Source organism: Podarcis filfolensis (genome assembly GCF_964270895.1).
Source record: "Podarcis filfolensis genome assembly, chromosome: 17".
NCBI classification, from domain to species: Eukaryota; Metazoa; Chordata; class Lepidosauria; order Squamata; family Lacertidae; genus Podarcis; species Podarcis filfolensis.
In genome coordinates, this window is record NC_139621.1 from 28,920,146 (window position 1) to 28,931,696 (window position 11,551).

An 11,551-nucleotide genomic window follows, 5' to 3' on the forward strand; every position below is an offset into this window, starting at 1 on the left:
GAACAGAAATCATGCTCTGGCGGCGCGGCAGCAGCAGGAGGCCCCATTAGCTAAAGTAGTGCTTCCAGTTAAGAACAGTTTCAGGTTAAGAACAGAACGAATTAAGTACTTAACCCGAGGTACCACTGTAATTTTAAAACCTTTGCACACACACCCCATATGTTTCTGAACTACAGCTTCCATCAGCCCTAGCAAGCAAGGCCGTATACAAGCTTTTGATTTCTCCATCATTCTTCAACAGGCTAAATAGCAAATAAATGGGCCAGTTATGTGTGTGGTTTTGACTGATGGTAATGCTATATCCCTGTCTGCTTCCTGTAAGTATCTTAAGATGGATAGACTGGGAAACAGCAGACATTCAAATTATGCTGCATTGGGTACCATTTAGTATAAATGATGTTGCATTAGAAGATCAAACCTATCCATTCTGAAGGAAATCAGCCCTGAGTGCTCGCTGGAAGGACAGATCCTGAAGCTGAGGCTCCAATACTTTGGCCACCTCATGAGAAGAAAAGAATCCCTGGAAAAGACCCTAATGTTTGGAAAGATGGAGGGCACAAGGAGAAGGGGACGACAGAGGACGAGATGGTTGAACAGTGTTCTCGAAGCTACCAGCATGAGTTTGACCAAACTGTGGGAGGCAGTGGAAGACAGGAGTGCCTGGTGTGCTCTGGTCCATGGGATCACGAAGAATCGGACACGACTAAACGACTAAACAACAACAATGTTGTATTAGGTACTATTTAGGCATCATGTTGCACTGATATCTCTTCTTGAGAAACAGAAGCATGCAGAAGTCTGTTTCCCTAGCTGGGCAAATACACAACCCTGCACTTATCTAGGCCTCCTGTTCTGAAGGTGAAAAACACAGGCTCCTTGGGAGGTGGATAAAAAGAGAACAGAGAAACTAGCTTTTGTGTTATCAAAGGTAGAGCTTAATTGTAGCTGGACTGGATGTGTTACAAAAAAACCCAAATGAAACCAAACTGGGTAGCTTTACTTGGCAGGTGGAGGAAATTAACATAATTAAACTGGTTACGTATTTGCATCAATGAGCTTGGTTGTATTAGAACAACCACAATTAACCCTCTCTCACCTGTTTGCCATCAAGCCTGCAGAAGAGTTTTGGAGACCTTGGAATCTTGAACATAATTCTGTGATGTTCTGGCCAGCCAATTAAAGGCATCACCCTAATGTGAAGTTTTCAGAGCAGCTGAGTCACTTTGCTTTCCCTTTCCTTTCCATGCTTCAATTTTGTGTCAGTAATTGCCATCTCAGGCTAAAAGCTATTTATTTCATGCCCACTTGCAATGCAGTGATTGGCTAATCTAGCCATTTCGCTGAAATCTTTGTAATTCTCCGAGCTTTTTAGCATCGCCAGACACTGTGATTACTGGACCAAGGAAATGATTTGAGATTAAGCTGTGCCGATTTGAAAACACCACGATGCGCAGGCCTTATCGCATTTGCCCTAAGACTGCTGAATATTGGGAACATGCATTCAGATAGTTGTACACAACTGACCCCCTCACACCCAGACTGGTTTCTTTCCCAGGCAGAATATTTTTATAAATAATATCTGTATCACATCAAGTTTACAACTGTTTTACACTGCTTACTTACTCCTATGACAACTTTTGGTAGCTGCCACCACACTGTTGAGTTTCCCTGCGATTACATACCCTTCAACATTTCTCTGATGAAAATAGGGACGTCCTATTCCATTATTAGGACGCGGGTGGCCCTGTGGGTTAAACCACAGAGCCTAGGACTTGTCGATCAGAAGGTTGGCGGTTTGAATCCCCACGACGGGGTAAGCTCCCATTGCTCGGTCCCTGCTCCTGCCAACCTAGCAGTTTGAAAGCACGTCAAAGTGTAAGTAGATAAATAGGTGGGAAGGTAAACAGCATTTCTGTGCGCTGCTCTGGTTTGCCAGAAGCGGCTTAGTCATGCTGGCCACATGACCTGGAAGCTGTACGCTGGCTCCCTCGGCCAATAAAGCGAGATGAGTGCCGCAACCCCAGAGTCGGTCACGACTGGACCTAATGGTCAGGGGTCCCTTTACCCTTTACCTATTCCATTATTAATACACTGCCCATCTGACTGGGTTGCCCCAGCCACTCTGGGTGGCCTCCAACATATATAAAAATGTAATAAAACGTGAAACATTAAAAACATTAAGCAACCTTTCCTATACAGGGTTGCCTTCAAATGGCTAGTTGGGCAAATAACTCCACACCCTCCAACATTTCTCCAATGAAAATAGGGGTGTACTACCGAAAAGCGGGACATTCTGGGATCAAATCAGAAATTGGGATGGCTTCTGTAAATCCGGGACTGTCCCTGGAAAATTGGGACACTTGGGAGAGTCTGAGGGTGGGGCCTGGAAAGAGGCCCAGGGGCCACATAAGCCACATTTGGCCCCACTCCTGTTCTGCCGACTTGCCACTTTGCTTTTCTCCTCTTTTGAGGAATCTTGCAGCCTCTCTCCTCGTCTTAAAGACCGAGAAGTGGAGCAGGAAAGGAGTGGAGGGTAGCTTTCTTTTATTCCTTAGATTAAGCCATAAAGTAACTATCAATTAGGTAATTAGCAATTAAAATAGCTGCTCATTATGTAATACATTCTTTTCCGTATGAAATATTTAGGCAATGCTTTCAAGGTAGCAGATTAAAAAAGAAAAGCAGACATTAGCTTGCCTGGAGACTTAGGAAGAACAGCAGCCTCTGTAGAGCGACACCTTTGCAGTTCCCCTGTGGGCTCTTGGCTTCTTGCCTAAAGCATATTAAATAAATTACTATGGAGGCACTGCTACACGAATTCTAAGGTGTCAAAAACAATAAAATAAATGTTCATAAATACACAGAGTGGGCACACATACATAAGGTACATAAGCCATATTCTGAAATGGTGCAGGTGAACAATCCAGAAGCTATTTTGACTCTCTTAAATGACCCCAGATATTTCTCTGCAGTAGAAGGATGTATCTGGGAAAGAATGCCTTTCCAAAATAGTTCTTTTGCCTGTAAATCCTGTAAATAAATAAAGTGCTGTAAACTGTTTGGGATTAAGGGACTTATCCCTCTGCAAAACTGAGTCTGGCAAGTATCTGTTAAGCGGAGCAGACATGTCAATAGAGCATCTTTCTGTGTATTAATAGGTGTAAATTTATGAATGGGGATTCAGGAACTATGGTATTTCCCATTTCAAAAGGATGGCCCAGATTGGCCAAGATAGGGCAATCAGGAAACCTTATCGGATATCTTGACAGACAGGAGACAAGCCACACTCTCAAATTTCTGTTTCAGACCGCCTCTTTCTGTGACAAGTGTCTGATGCTCTTTGTGTGGTCCTTGACTAAGGGGCAGGGCAATTTAAAGTTCTTGCATACCTTTGTTCAGGGTCCACCTCCTACCAAAGGACAGGGAAACTTGTTGCAACAGAATAATAAAGATCTGCCTTGCTTTCACCAGAACCTGTCTCAGCTCATTCGTCTGACCGATAATAAACTTGGAAAAATCTGACTGATGCCTATCTGGAGGCAAGGCATGGAATGCCTTGAAGTGCAAGGGAATCTTCTCCTGTGCAGTGTGCATGTAAAACTGGGGCCATAGGTGCTGCTGGAATGGTATACCAAAGATGAAGAAATTAAATTGGTTATGATTCATTGGGCTAGAGATTTTGGACATAATACACAGTTATGTGAATGGATAAAACTATGGAATGAAAGGTTAAAATTTACGGCCTGTACTGCGTTAAAAGAAAATGTTATGAAAATGGTATATAGATGGTATATAACACCAGTGAAGTTAGCAAGAATGTATAAAGTGTGTAACAAATATTGGAAATGTAAAGAAAAGGAAGGGACTTTTTATCATATGTGGTGGGAATGTAAGAGGGTGAAAGGCTTCTGGGAAATTATATATAACGAATTGAAAAAAATGTTGAAGTATACATTTGTTAAGAAACCAGAGGCATTTTTGTTAGGAATGGTAGGAAATGAAATAAATAGAAAAGATTATAAGCTTTTTCTGTATGCAGTAACAGCGGCAAGAATACTGCTAGCCCAAAAATGGAAACAAGAAGAATTACCGTTGATGGAAGAATGGAGAATGAAGTTAATGGAATACGCAGAACTTGATAAACTAACAGGAAGGATCCGAGGCCTACGAGACCACAGAGACTGGAGTAAATTTGTAGACTATTTGAAAAGTATTTGCGATGAACAATTAACGTTTGTAGGTTTGCAAGAGGCTCTGTGAAAATAATATTAGAAATATTGTAAAAAAGGGAATAAGAGGGAGGAGGTTTTTAATAAAAGGCAATATTAGATTAAGAAATGCGGAAGAAGGACTAAAATGGAGGATTTGCAGAAGAGCTGAGGGAACTCCAAAAAATGTATTTGTGAAAAATTGTGTTATGTGTTTTTATATTTTTGTATTGTAAAATGAATTTAAAAATTCAAAAAAACAAACAAACTGGGGCCATAGGAACAATTTGTTTCAATGCTATCCTTCTTTTGGACAACAACGGTCAAAAATGGCCATATTTAGCTCCAGGATCTTGGGAAATTTTCTAGGCAAAGCACTAATGCTCAAACTGCAACACTGGGGAATGGCTGCAGCTCAAGCCTAGAGATCTGTTCTGATGTAAACAAAATCTGCTTCTTTTCCCTTATGGGGTGTCCAAGAGCCCATATAGAGTCCTTAAGTGGGTTCCCTATTGGTAGGAGAAAATAACAGAGGCCAACCAGAGAATATTGAGAAGCAAAGCAGCTAGTAAGCCTGATCTTTATTGAACTGTTGCAACAGGGTCCTCACTCACTACATGCAGGAGAGAGGAGGGACCCAGAACAATGGTGTGCAAGCCCTTATATAAACTTTTGAAATTGCCACCCTGTAGCCCAAGACCACCCCCCTAAAACATCATACATACTGTACATCACAGAAGGAGGTGGTTTACAGCAGAAATCCAGTTTTGCCAGGATACCTGATAATGGTCACTGATTGCTTTACCTGGGCAGCCTGGCCATTCTTTTGTGATGGTTAATACGTTAGAATCCAGGTCACAGTCTCACCCTATTCATACCCAAATGTGCCCTTAAGGCAGGATTTGTGAGCACAGAGACAATGGGGAGGCTTTTCCCATTTCCACCCAAACTGCAGAGGAATATTTGAGGTCACTGAAAGAGTCAAAATGGTTTTCCTATACTGTTTCAGACATGTGGTTTATATATTTATGTATGTTTGCCTGGTACATTTATGAACATTTAATTTATATGAGACCTTAAATTCTTATAACAGTTCTTTCAAAACAAAATAAGTGGAACGCTTCCAGTTTCACTGCCAGCCATTGAACCAGGTAGCAGAAGCAAGTGTAACATGTCAACAAGGCCTAAGGACTGCAGCCTCTCATGGATCTAGCTGGCCCTGCCTTCCAAGACGTTGCCTTTGTAATTAATAGTACCAGATACACTGCTGTGTTTCTAGAAAGCTGGCAGGGCTGAAGTTGACAGAGCCAAGTAGTTTCAGCCTTGACAAACTGTGAATGACTTCTGAACCTAAATAGAAATCTCCTCAGGGCACCATTGTACAAATTAGAAGGCACTGAGACTTGAAGCAGAGATAAATGGCATTGTTTGGGGCACGGAGAACTTACGAGGCTGTGCAGAAGCTGGAATCCTCTACCTCACATCTGATGGAGGGGTCTCTAGCCCACAAAAAGTGATGCCTATTGGTGGTTAAGGGGCCACAAGACAATGGCCTTTGCCACCCATTTTATTATGTTAATAGTAATGTTGTTGTTGGCGTCGATCTGTCTCCAGAGACAATGGAGTCTCTGGGAGTGAAGTCAAATGTCTGCATTAGCAGCAGCGAAGTGAAGCAGACCTGGGTGGTGTGTATGGATGTCCTGGGGTGCCCAGATGCCAATGATGCTCGGCCTCATTGATGTGGTCCAAAGGAAAGCAGAAGGAGTTGCTGGAAGGAGTGTACCATCCAAGGCACCAGCCAATTGACTTGGGGACCCCAATCTAGATTTCTGTAGGGTTTAGCCCAGACATGGCCAAACATGGCCCTCCAGATGTTTTGGGACTACAAGTCCCATCATCCCTAGCTAACAGGACCAGTGGTTAGGGATGATGGGAATTGTAGTCCCAAAACATCTGGAGGGCCGAGTTTGCCTATGCCTGGTTTAACTTTTTATTCTCCCAAAGTGGAGGTGTCGTAGTCCTATGCTGTCAGCCACAGCAGAGCTCAGTGGAGGGAGAAGCCAGCCAACCAGTCGAGTCTCAGGAGGGTACTTGCCTGGAGGCAGAGTCTGTATACAAGGTGCAGTCCAGTCTTATCCTAAGGTCAGGAGTATCTCAGTTCACATAGTCAGATGACCGGGGCCAGGAAAGCCAAGGGTCCAAGTCACAAGAAGCAGCAACGTCTGGCCAGGAATGATGAATGTTGTTTCCAACAAATACCGTATTTTTCGCCCTATAGGGCGCACCGGCCCATAGGCGCACCTAGTTTTTTTTTGGGGGGGGAAATAAAGAAAAAAAATTATTTCCCCCCCCCCAGGCGCGGGGCTGGGGCAGGGGAAGCCCGAGCTTCCCCCGACCCCAGCCCCCAGAACAGGCTGCTATCCGCAAGCCTTGGGAACTCCCGCTGGGCTCCCCAGGCTACTCAGCCGCCCCAGGCTTCAGGATGCAGGCTGCTATCCGCAAGCCTAGGAAGCACGGTGGGAACTCCCGCCGGGCTCCCAGGGCTTGCGGATAGCTTCCTGAAGCCTGCATTCGCCCCATAGGACGTACACACATTTCCCCTTCATTTTTGGAGGGGGAAAAGTGTGTCCTATAGGGCGAAAAATACGGTAACTGAGGCTGGAAACCCTGCTTAAGAAAGCTGGAGCCTCTTCTTCAGCAAGAAGGCTGATCAGCAGCAGGTGGAGTCAATTCTGAGCAAGTGAAGCCGACTCCTGGCCCATGGCAGGAGGCAAGGCAGTGGGTATGGATTTTTCCTTAGCCATTCTTTCCTGAAACCTTTCTCAAGGATGAGTATGGCCACAAGGTAGTGGAGGTTTAGTATCAGAGTTTTTCTTCTCCTAGATGGGCTACCTTCCCAGGTTGACGAGCCCCATCTGCCCCTCTACATGCAGAAAGCACCCCCTTGACCTTTGGGCCTACTATTGGTCTTGTCCATCCATATCTGCTGGAGCCTGTTTTCACATACAGGGGATGTCTCTAACTCACCAAGGGTTTGAGAACCACTGGCTATCCTCTCTTGGTTTAGCTAGCCTGTCAAAGCCATTCCTGGGGTGCGGTCACCGTTGCATGCTTCTAGGAGCCACAGATGAATGCTCAGTGCAGGGTGAGGACCAAAGGTGGACAAACTACCCCAGAAGGAACACAATGTGTGCCCCACCAGAGGTACTACCCCTCCTCTGACACCCCATAACCCAATATTGATAGTAGTAATAACAATAATGCTAAGCTTATTTTAAACTTTTGCCCTTGGCTGATGTAAAAGGTCCATTGGTAAAAATGTACATTCATCTGTATATAAAGGCCCATTCCTGAGCTCTGTCACATGATAGCAACAACAGCAATAAAAATGAAGGGACCATAAAGTTGAGGGCTATACTGCAGCAAGCATGGTCCACGATGGCGCTCATGACATTCTAGACAGGGGCAAAGCGTGCAATCACAAGGGGCAAGATGCACATTTAGTCTGAATCTCAGGGCTGATCTTAAGTATAACCTTTGGCTTTCATGGGACAAAGTAGAAAAAAGATTGCATTCTAGACCTTGAAACCTACTGAAAACTAACCGTTTCCCCCCAAAACTTGATGTTCCGGACACCAGGAAGACATTCAGCATTTACAGAGGCCATCTAACAAGACTAAAATGACATGGGCCCCTATAACTTCAAGCAGGCTTCAAAAGTCGCCATCTTTTCCACCCCAAGCATCACTGCTTAACTGGTCATCATTCCTCTCTGTCCTAGCATTGAAGTACAGATAGTACACTAGCCAGGACTGAAGTTGGTACCAGGTGTGCTGATTAAGGTTGAATGTGATTTCCCCCTCCCCCTTTTTGCATGATATTGGCCTCGGTATTTGGGAAACAAGTGATAACTGCAAGTTCACCACCTAAGAGGTCTGTGACGTGCCTCTGTGCTCATCACTAGAAGAGTTTGGATTTGATATCCCGCCTTTCACTCCCTTTAAGGAGTCTCAAAGCGGTTAACATTCTCCTTTCCCTTCCTCCCCCATAACAAACACTCTGTGAGGTGAGTGAGGCTGAGAGACTTCAAAGAAGTGTGACTGGCCTAAGGTCACCCAGCAGCTGCATGTGGAGGAGCAGAGACGTGAACCCGGTTCCCCAGATTACGAGACTACCACTCTTAACCACTACACCACACTGGCTCTCTACACTGGATGCTCCAGGTTCTTTGCGGTACATTGGCCCTTGCCGTATGCTGGGGTGGAAAACCTTATTTTCTGTCAAGTGTCACATTCCCTCTGGAGAGGGAAAGAGAGGAAGAGAGAGAAGTGATCTGTTGGACAGAACCATGAGCATCAAGGCAGAAGCCAGCAGTGGCATAACCAGAGCCAATAGTACAGTGGTACCTTGGGACTTGAATGGCTTGGCTCCCAAACAAATCGGCTCCCGAAACCTGGAAGGCTTGCGAACGTTTTTCTTTCGATTGAGTGCAGGAAGCTCCTGCAACCAATCGGAAGCCGCGCCTTGGTTTTGAATCGGTTTCAGGAGTCGGACTTCCGGAACGGATTTAGTTAGAGAACCAAGGTACCACTGTATGTGCCGTCTTCCTCTTCATCCCTCTTTTTCTCACCATCCCTTCCCTCTTTCTGCATTGGGGATGGCCAGTCATTTTGCCAAGGATCTGAACTAATCATCTGGCCAAGAGCCAGGGCTTTTTTCCCCAGCCCAAACTCTCTGGAACTCAGTTCTGGCACTTCTCAGGTGGTGGACACCATTGCCATTCTAAGAGAAAGACCTATATTGGCTCCCAGTACGTTTCCGAGCACAATTCAAAGTGTTGGTGCTGACCTTTAAAGCCCTAAACGGCCTCGGTCCAGTATACCTGAAGGAGCGTCTCCACCCCCATCGTTCTGCCCGGACGCTGAGGTCCAGCGCTGAGGGCCTTCTGGCGGTTCCCTCATTGCGAGAAGCAAAGCTACAGGGAACCAGGCAGAGGGCCTTCTCGGTAGTGGCGCCCGCCCTGTGGAACGCCCTTCCAGCAGATGTCAAAGCGATAAACAACTACCTGACATTCAGAAGACATCTTAAGGCAGCCCTGTTCAGGGAAGTTTTTAACGTGTGATATTTTACTGTATTTTTGGTTTCTATGGAAGCCGCCCAGCGTGGCTCGGGAGGCCCAGCCAGATGGGCGGGGTATAAATAATAAATTATTATTATTATTATTATTATTATTATTATTATTATTATTAGTCGATGGTGAGTTCCGGCACTTCTTTTTTTAGAAAGCTAGCACTGCCAGGAACTTCAGGGTACCTTCCTTCCCTGCATCCTGTACTTCATCAGCCACCCCTGGACATTTTGCTAGTTCAGTTTAAACATGGCTCACTTCCACTTTCTATCTCATATTTTAAAAATTGCTTATGAAAACACCCTCTGGTCTTGGTCCCCCCCTCTCCAAAACGGTAATTGTATTGTACTCCGGAATGCTCTGTGCCTCAAACCACCACCCTAAAAATGACATCTGACAGTTGAAATAAACTCATTTAGGAGTAGTTAGTTCCACAGCATGTGGTTCCCCAACATATGCAGGAGGCCTGAGTTGCTTGACTGGTGTGATGAAAACCATCCATAATTCAGCGGATTTTCGCAATGGTCTGGACTGCACGTAACACTCTCCGATAAATTAAAACCCTTTAGGTGAGAAATCCTTGCTTAAGTGGCTTGCGGTAAACAAAGGAGGCAGGAGATGGCTCCGCTCGGCTTGCTCCAGTTAATTAGACCATTGGGGAGGAGCAAATGGAGCAAGCATACACCAGGAAGGTTGACAGAAATGCCCTACAGAGCAGACAGGGCTACACAGATGGGCAAGTCCTTCTCTGATTGGGCTGCAACAGAGCCAAACTCTTTGCCCCGCCAATCAGTGAATAGCTTGGTTCATTGCCGAACCAATTCAGGTAGCTGCTCAAAACAGAGCACAGCAAAGTGAGGGAGACAGCGCTCTGGGGCTGCTTTGAAAAATTTATGCCTGGAAAACTCTGGATGGGGTCATAAGCCCATCCCATCCCCTTGGGTTGTGGGGAGCAATTTACTCTTAGGGCTTCTTGCAGGGCGCTGGCTTTGGAAGCACACCTGCTATTTGCCCTCTAGCAAACTCACAAAGACCTTGGGAGGGCAGATAGGCTTTCTGCTTGTTAAAGATGAAAGGCAAAATCAATCCAGAGCTGATTGAAGGCAGCTAAGAATACCACCTCATCAAGCTCTTCCCTCTCTGCCCACTTGCAAACTATAGAGCCAGATCCTTAGATGCAATCAAGGCAAGCAGCTCATCAGATGGTGGAATTGTTCCTGGACTGTACCACTTCAGGCCGAAGGTGGTCACTTACATGAGTCAGTTATCTTCTGCACTGAAACCAAACAGGCCCATTCGCGGAAAACTAGATGGTCCAAGAGAATGGCTCAAGTCTAGCTTTATCCCCAGTGTGTTATCTTTCCATATTTTTCATGCGGAAGCCTGAAAATGCCACCCCTTATCTGCAGTCTGAATTAGTTCAGCCTGGAAAAGTTTTAGCATGTGGTTAACCTGTTATATAGACCAGGTTTGCACCAGGGGAGCTACTCTGCTCAAGGCTTTTTCTGTAGGTGGTTTAGTTTGGTCTGAATCCAGTATACACTTACCATAAGTAAATACATAAAAAGATAAAAAAACCCTGTCCAGTAGCATCTTAGAGACCAACTACGTTTGTTCTTGGTATAAGCTTTTGTGTGCATGCACACTTCTTCAGATACACTCTAAGCTTTTCGTGCATGTACACGAAAGCTTATACCAAGAAGAAACGTAGTTGGTCTCTAAGGTGCTACTGGACAATTTTTTTATTTTGTTATATATTTCGACTGCATCAGACCAACATGGCTACCTCCCTGAATCCAGAAGTAAATACATTACTTCTGGTAAATGAGCCACCATAGCCATGAAAAATTGTGTCTTGGGCTTTTTAGACTCATCTGCCCACTTACTATCTGAAACCAAAGAGCCAGATGTGAATTTTGTCCCAGCTCTCCTACCCTACTGAGAAAACACAGAAGGGCTGCAATATTTAATTGTTTTAATCATTAGATTATGAATCGGAATCTGATTAATTGGAAGGGGCTGAGACTTAAGGACACACAAGTTAAGGGCACACATTTCTTTTTTAAAACAACTTTCTTAACACCAAACACATAGCCATTGTGCCCTCTGATGTTCCTGCGATGGGCTGAAGTCTTACAGAATACAGCCCCTCTTGAAATTACTAATATTTGATTGGTTACTGTTCTAATACATTAATACTTGGCCAAGTATACGG